Source organism: Chenopodium quinoa, unplaced genomic scaffold (assembly GCF_001683475.1).
Source record: "Chenopodium quinoa cultivar QQ74 unplaced genomic scaffold, ASM168347v1, whole genome shotgun sequence".
NCBI lineage: Eukaryota > Viridiplantae > Streptophyta > Magnoliopsida > Caryophyllales > Amaranthaceae > Chenopodium > Chenopodium quinoa.
In genome coordinates, this window is record NW_018742798.1 from 834,573 (window position 1) to 842,500 (window position 7,928).

A 7,928-nucleotide genomic window follows, 5' to 3' on the forward strand; every position below is an offset into this window, starting at 1 on the left:
TGATATTAACTGATTGTTTTCGTGTCTAGTTTTATTCCTGTTGTTGACTTGTCGCGTTGTGTAAAAAAAAATACAATTAGACGAATTCATAAAAATGTAACATGACTATATACCTCTTATATATTAACTAGAATTTATAGTTAAGAATATTAAACTTTGACCCAAAAATTGGCAATGAGGCAAAATATTATGGAATGGATCGAGTAGTTGACATGTATTGGCTAAAAATAATTTTGGTGAAAATGTTTGATTACTAAAATTGAAAACTAAACAACAAATAAAGCTTAAAAAATCAAAATGTTCTAAAAATTGCTTAATAATAAATTAAAGAAAAATATATTTCTTAAATCAACTTGATATGAACCCGAAACTTTAGGTTACAGTTGTGCATATCTTGACCCGTGATTTGAAGTGACTCGATCCAAAATGACCCATGATCCGGAGTGACCTGACATTAAACCGACTAGACCAACCCCATCGACAGTTCTAACTACACATGCACTGTCAAATTGTATGGAAAGAACATTTAGGATTAGAGAGAGTACTAACTAAATTGAATAATAGAATTATTACTCTAGCTTACAAATCTAGCTAATTAATAATTATTGACTACGAGTAGTATTAATAATAAAGGAACTTGGCACTTTAGAATATGTCCAAAGTTAGAAAACATTTATTATGAAGTTCCATTATTCCCCTTCCTTATTCCCCATATCAAAATATAACTATGCGTATTATTTTTTGAGAAATTATCAATGTTACAACCAAGGTTCGAGCGTTTATCAATGGTACACCTACTTAACTATTATTTATCAGCAGTACATCCAAGATTTCACACACTCATATGTAGTAACCTTATCGTTAAATTAACGTTAATCCTAAGTTAATTTTGGCTTAATTCGATTTTTTTAACTTAAAAACTCACTCCGTTTTTTCCCCTATTTACTTTCCCTCCTTTTCTCCAATAGCATATATAGTTTCCCCCCTCTTTTGCAGCTTATTCTTCTCCTTCTTCTCGAATTTCCCTCTTTACTTTCTTTTTAATTTTTTTTTCTTCTGAGAGGCTTCTTCTGACATGGGGTTTTCTAGCAATAGGAATAGTAGGAGTTTGTGGTTCAAATCAGTTAATTGCAATTGTGACCCCTCAAGATATGGGCTGATATCAGATTCTCAACCTCTGTTACAAACGTAGGTTGACCTTACTACAAGTGCAGGTTGTGTGAATTCTTCATGTGGGTTAAGGAGGAACATATTGTTATTGACACATCAGGTAGGGTTGCTAATACACCTAAAGCTACAAGGTTTCAACCTTATAAGGAGGGAATTAAATAAGTTCATGCACAAAACAGATGAATTTGCTGACTTTGTTCATTTGGTGGTCAAAATTGCTATTGTTATGTATATGGTGTTATTAGTGGTAGCTTAGTAATAATGTAATGCAGTTGTAATCTTTTATTTGATATTAATAAAGCTAAGTATGTTATTTTTATGGACTTCTAATTTAAAATTTACTAAAATGCTTATTTAAAGTATTACAAATGATGTGCAAATCAAAATGCATAATTCAATACACAAATAATGACCAAAGAAATCTGCATTTTCCATTCATTGCATAAGTCAAAAGCAAAGAGTACAAAAGTGATTGTCAAAAGCATGATACAGAATTCTGAAATTAAAACTGATTGTAAAAGCAATTATAGACATTGACCAACACAAAGGTTCAATTCTGATAAAATATAAGCAAATTCAAGCTAGAAAATGCAAAGCTATCTAAGTTTGGGACTGTGAGTGGCTGAGAGGAGGCTGACTTTGCATATGTGAAGCATCAATCATTGTTGTAGTATGTTGTGCAATCTCTTTGTTGGTTAAATCTCTCTTACATGTCCTAGAATTATGTCCAAAACATTCACAGTATAGCTGCCACACTTGTTTTCCCTTGACCTTTTCCTAGGATGATCCTCCCCTTCTTCCCTTCCTGCTAGGCTTGCATATCCATCTTTTCATTTTTGAAGGGAAAATATCCATGCTTGGCCACTGACTGATATCAAGCACTGTATTTTATGTAGTGGCAGTACACTTGCTTGTATGTTTTCATAGAATACCAAGAGCTGATATAATTGTAAGGATCAACCTTTGCATGGACCATTACCCTAATGGCATGCCTGCAAGGTACCTAGATAGCTGCTAAGCACCACAAGAGCATATCTTGTTATTCAAGATCAATAGGAACTAGATGGGAATGCTTTGCAAGTGGTGGTTGCCTGGCTGATGTCCTTAACCTTCTTTGTTATCTTATTAGAACACACATCATCATCATTTCCAATACTTTGAGTTCTCATGCCTAGCCAACATCTTGACCATACACACTGTAAGCGTCGTTCGAAGTGCGCCTACGTTAAAAGCATGTTGTGAATATGCTTGACACTCTTAGGAAGTGGGAATTGGCATATACGATTAGGGACAAAGCAAAGTAGGGAGTCGCCAACAAGTTTTTAAGGAACTTGTAAACCGTTCATGGATCATAAAAGACAACCACGAATAAAGGGACAACAATAGGCAACAACGATTGACCCGTAAAGGTTACACCCCATTCATAATCCATGAGATTACTAACTCCATATGGTTCGGAACCACGAAAGGAGGATCGGGGATGATGGTACAAAGTGAGTCATGGAGTCACATTTGCCCGATTTGGCCTCTACTCGATTCTTATTGTGAAAAGTGATTCCTGCAATCTCAAAGGCATGCAAACAAAGATTCAATTTTCTCCAAATGATTATTAGGCTAAATTGTTTGAATATAAATGCAACACATAATTCTAGAATATTTGTGATCACTTGGTTAAACAAGATTAAAAAGGAACCTAAAACCGGTTGTTCGAATTATATTATTAGACGTGATTTTCAATTACATATTCCCTTTAACATGCAATATGGTGATCAATAAATATAATAAAATTACCATTAATATTGGAAGCAATTTAACAATAATTCCAACAATATAAAATCGTTAGAAAAATAATAGAAATAAAAGGAACATAATTCTTACTTTGATTATGTTTGCTTGCAACTATAAAATAATAAACGAGTTAGTAACTTGAAGGAAAAATAATAAACCAATAATTAAATTAAATAGAGTTGACTTGGGGCCAAACCCTCAAACAGTTCTACCTTTCATGCCTTGGCTTAAGGACAGAACCTCGAGTAAAGTATGGACTCCTTGGAGTGCTTGAAGGGGGAATTTTGAAAGACGAAGGGTAGGATAGTGTTTAGGCTAGAGCATAGAAGAGAGAAAAAGAGAGTTCATTGATGCCCCGTACATCAGAAATGAGGGGGTATTTATAGGAAAAACGAGTAGAGGGAACACACGGAACCCTAAAATGATAAAAACCCTAAAAAAATAACACCGCGACACGACAGAGCACGCCGCGACATGGTGCTAGGAACCGTCAGACGGGGGAAAATCCCGTGACACGGGGAAAAATAGAGTGACGCGGGAAATAATTAGGTTATGGGAGATAAAACACATGAAGGGTTTACGCGGGAAGGACACTGAGCTACCCCGTGGTACAGCACTGGCACCGTGTCACGGGAATGCACACCGTGGCGCGGCATTGTGCCCCGTGACACGGTGCTTTTTGTCGCGACGCGGGAAATTCTGTGTCCATTTTTCCGTCTAAATACATTTTTGCCTAAATTTCGTTCAGCCTTTTTAAGTGACGCTTGATAATTTCGGGCCATTTCTGATTTATTATTTATTGGGCTAAAATAATAAAATAAATAAAATAAAAAGGTTTGGGCCAAAATAATAAATAAAATAAAATAAAATAAAAGGTTTGGGCCAAAATTAAAAATAAACCATGCTTTGACTAAACATCAAGACTGATCCATGGACTATTAAAACTGAATTTAATTAAATACGATTTTTTAAGCACTCTCGGGATTAAATACTGAACCCGACCAATAATGGCGGTGAAATATTGTTCATCATCGCGATTGGTTTCAGGGAGACATTTTTAGGTGTCTACATAAGCCCCCACTTTGACTGAGTTTGTAGAAACGTCAGTTTCGAAAATGATAGTCAAAGTAGTCGACAGGGACGGAGAATGATTTAAGACGTTCTGCGATCCTAAATCACTCTGTATATGCCGATACCTGCAGAAAAATATTAGTTCCACAGATAAAAGAGTAAAAGGATAGAATACATATCAGACACATGTGTATCGATGAAAAATGCGTTTGGTAGCTTCCTATGCTTGAAGGAATCCACCAGATGATGTTTCGCTGAAACATTTTCCATGCCTAAGGAAAGTCGACTGATGAATTTGGTAGCTTTCTAAGCCTGAAGAAACATACCGGATGATACTTTCCATGCTTGAGGAAAGTCGACATATGGTTTTGGCGTTTTTCTATGCTTGAAGAAATCCACCGATAATGCTTTCCATGCTTGAGGAAAGCCGACTTGGCGGTTTTTTATACTTTGAAGAAAAATCCACCAATAATGCTTTCCATGCTTGAGGAAAACCGACTTGGCGGTTTTTCTATACTTGAAGAAAAATCCACCGATAATGGTTTCCATGCTTGAGGAAAAAAACTTGTTGAATGAAATTTGGAAGTGTATGATGGTTCGATTATCCCCGAACGTGGGCCGCATATGATTTACCTTCAAGTCGAATATCCGACCATATTAGGTGTTTAAAGTGTCGAAAATGCAACCCTAATGCTTGGCACCTTATAAATACCAATTAAAATTTTCCGCGCAATTCCAGTGAGAAAATAACTGTCCAAAAGTTGCGGAAAATCGTTCAAAAGCCATAAAAAATGCCAAAATATTCGCCAGGAGGTTTAAAATGTGTGCAGGGCACACAACTAAGCACCGTGCCACGTGGACAATTCCCGCGACACGGTGTCTGACCCTGTCAATCGGTAGAATCCCGTGTCGCGGGATGTTTTTTTGTGCTGAAATTTCCCACGCGCCTTGATATTATCACCGTGCCACGCGCGAAAATGCCGTTACCAGGTAACGGGATTCGTGGAACGAGAAAGGTGTCGCGTAACGGTCATTTTTGGGACTTTAAATATTAGTTGCTGCTTCCACATTTTGTTACTTCTTCTTCACCATTTTCATTCTCAATCTCCTTCTATTCTCTCTCCTTCTTTTATTTTCATTTTTAATATCTCCGGTCACCGTACCACGGTGCTCATCACCGGTGCGCGGAGGTCTCCACCGTGTCACGTCGCCTGTTCCCGCTTCCGGATGTTCTGATTCGCCGTTTTTATGTCGATGCTGCTGTCAGAAGTTCGTCGTTGCTATCAGAGTTTCACCGTGACACGGACAAGCTATGTCGTGTCACGGATTATACCACCGTGTTGCGGTGGTTGTACTGATTGCGCTGCAGAAATCCAGCGGTTTTTCGAGCTTTAGGAGCTCAATTCTTCACCAAATTCGCTCCAATTTTTTGCTATTTTCCTCATTTTTGATTTTTCACAAGGATCCATGTAAGTTTCCTTTTGATTTTTGTTTCAAATATTGTTGTAAAATGCCATCTTTGCTTGAAACCCTAAAAAAAATCAAATTGGGGGTTTTTTATTTTGAGCTTTTATGTCAAAATTCTTGCTATGAATTGATTTGTATATGAATGTATGTTTGTTTGTGAGAAATTTGAGACCAAATTATTGTGATTTGGTGAAGAATTGAGCAAATCACCATTTTTTCACTAGTAGGAAAAAGGCAAAGGGCACCGGTTCAAACCTGGTCTAAGGCACCGGTTTGAACCGCTTTCAATGTGGGGGGTGCCAATTACCCCCCTTTTGGCACCGATTCAAAACCGGTGCCCTAAACTGGTTTTGGCATCGGTTAACCGGTGCCTTTAATTATTTTGGCCATCGGTTAACAAGTGCCTTTTCAGTAAAATATTTTTTTTTTTCCTTTTTTCGTGCAATAATATTTAAAAGAAAAACACCCTGTTTCCAGCAATAATAAACTGTAATTCCAGCAATAATATTAAATAAAATAATTAATAATATTATTATTATAATTATTAATAATAATATTATTAAATATTATAATAAGATATAAATAATATTAAAAACAAGAATTCATAGATGTATAGATATAATATTTCCAAACGGACTATAATAAAAAAAAGTGTTATATATATATATACAAATGATAGTAAGTAAATAATGAATAATAATATAATTAAAAAGTTAACATAAATTTACAATTAAAATGACATTTACATGTTGAAGGTGATAAAAGACGCCAACATGTCACGAACTTCATTAAGTTCCTTGATTGTCAACGGACCATCCTTTTGTACCTTGCAAAACTTGAAATACAAAAAAATTATGTTAGAATTAATTAATTAGGCAAAACAATATGTATTTTAACAAATATGACCTATATGACTTCTATTTAGCCCATTTCCTACATTTCTTATCAAGTGAACTATTTCTTTCTCATAACATGTCAATGTCACCTAATTTTATGTGTCTAAGCCCTAAAATTGAATTAAAAGAGCATTTTATTAAGGTTTAAGAAGCTTTTTACTCAAAATGGCCCAAATATGGCCTATATGACTTTACTTTGCCCATTTCCTATGTTTCTTATCAAATGAACTTTATTGATCTCATAACATGTCAATATTATCTAGTTATAGGTGTATAAGGAAATAAATCACATCAAAAGAGCATATTAACACAAAATGGCCCAAATATGGCCCATATGACTTCTATTTAGCCCATATTCTACCTTCCTTGTCAAATGACCTATTTATTTCTCATAACATGTCAATGTTGGGTAATATTAGGTGTCTTAGGCTAGAAATCACATCAAAATAGCATTTCATTAAGTTTTAGGATACATTTTACTCAAAATGGCCCAAATATGACCTGTATGACTTCTATTTAGCCCATTTCCTACATTTCTTATCAAATGAACTTTTTCTTCTTCATAACATTTCAATGTCACCTAGTTTTATGCGTCTAAGCCCTAAAATTGAAATAAAAGAGCATTTTATTAAGGTTAAAGACGCTTTTTACTTAAAATGGCCCAAATATGGCCTATGACTTTACTTTGCCCATTTCCTACATTTCTTATCAAATGAACTTTATTGATCTCATAACATGTCAATATTATCTATTTATAGGTTTATAAGGAAAGAAATCACATCAAAAGAGCATAATAACACAAAACGACCCAAATATGGCCCATATGACTTCTAATTTCAGCCCATTTTCTACCTTTCTTATCAAATGACCCATTTATTTCTCATAACATGTCAATGTTGGGTAATATTAAGTGTCTAAGGCTAGAAATAACATCAAAATAGCATTTCATTAAGTTTTAGGACTTACCTCATCAAGCTGTTGACTGTCCGTACAATGAGTCATTATGTCAAGAATGAATCTCATCACATACAAAGCACAATCAAGTCCATTTTCTTGTTGTGTGCACTAGCATATGACGAACAAATCACATCAATGAAACATGCAAAGGAAATTAGCAAATATTTACTAATAACATAGATTTTGAAGATAATCACAATATCATGTAAATTACCAACGGTGACTTCCATGTTGGACCATGTAGAGCACGACAATGCAGCTTCTTCGTGAAACTGTAGTAAATAAATTACATTCAAATTTTATTAGTCGTTTCACTACTAAATTAGTTATTATTAGCAATAATCATCACTAGGTAGCTATATATATTTAATTTTGCAATATAGACTTCACGAGCCACTTCTCTGATGATCGAGCTGAATCAAGGTGATAAATTGTGTTATTGGAATTATAAATCACCGTGAGGCTCCAATGATCCCTACATAAGTTCACAATAGACAAGCAAATTAATATTTTCGATTCAACATATAATGATGCGAAATCGATTGAATTTGACATGGTTAGACTTACTCTTTACAACAT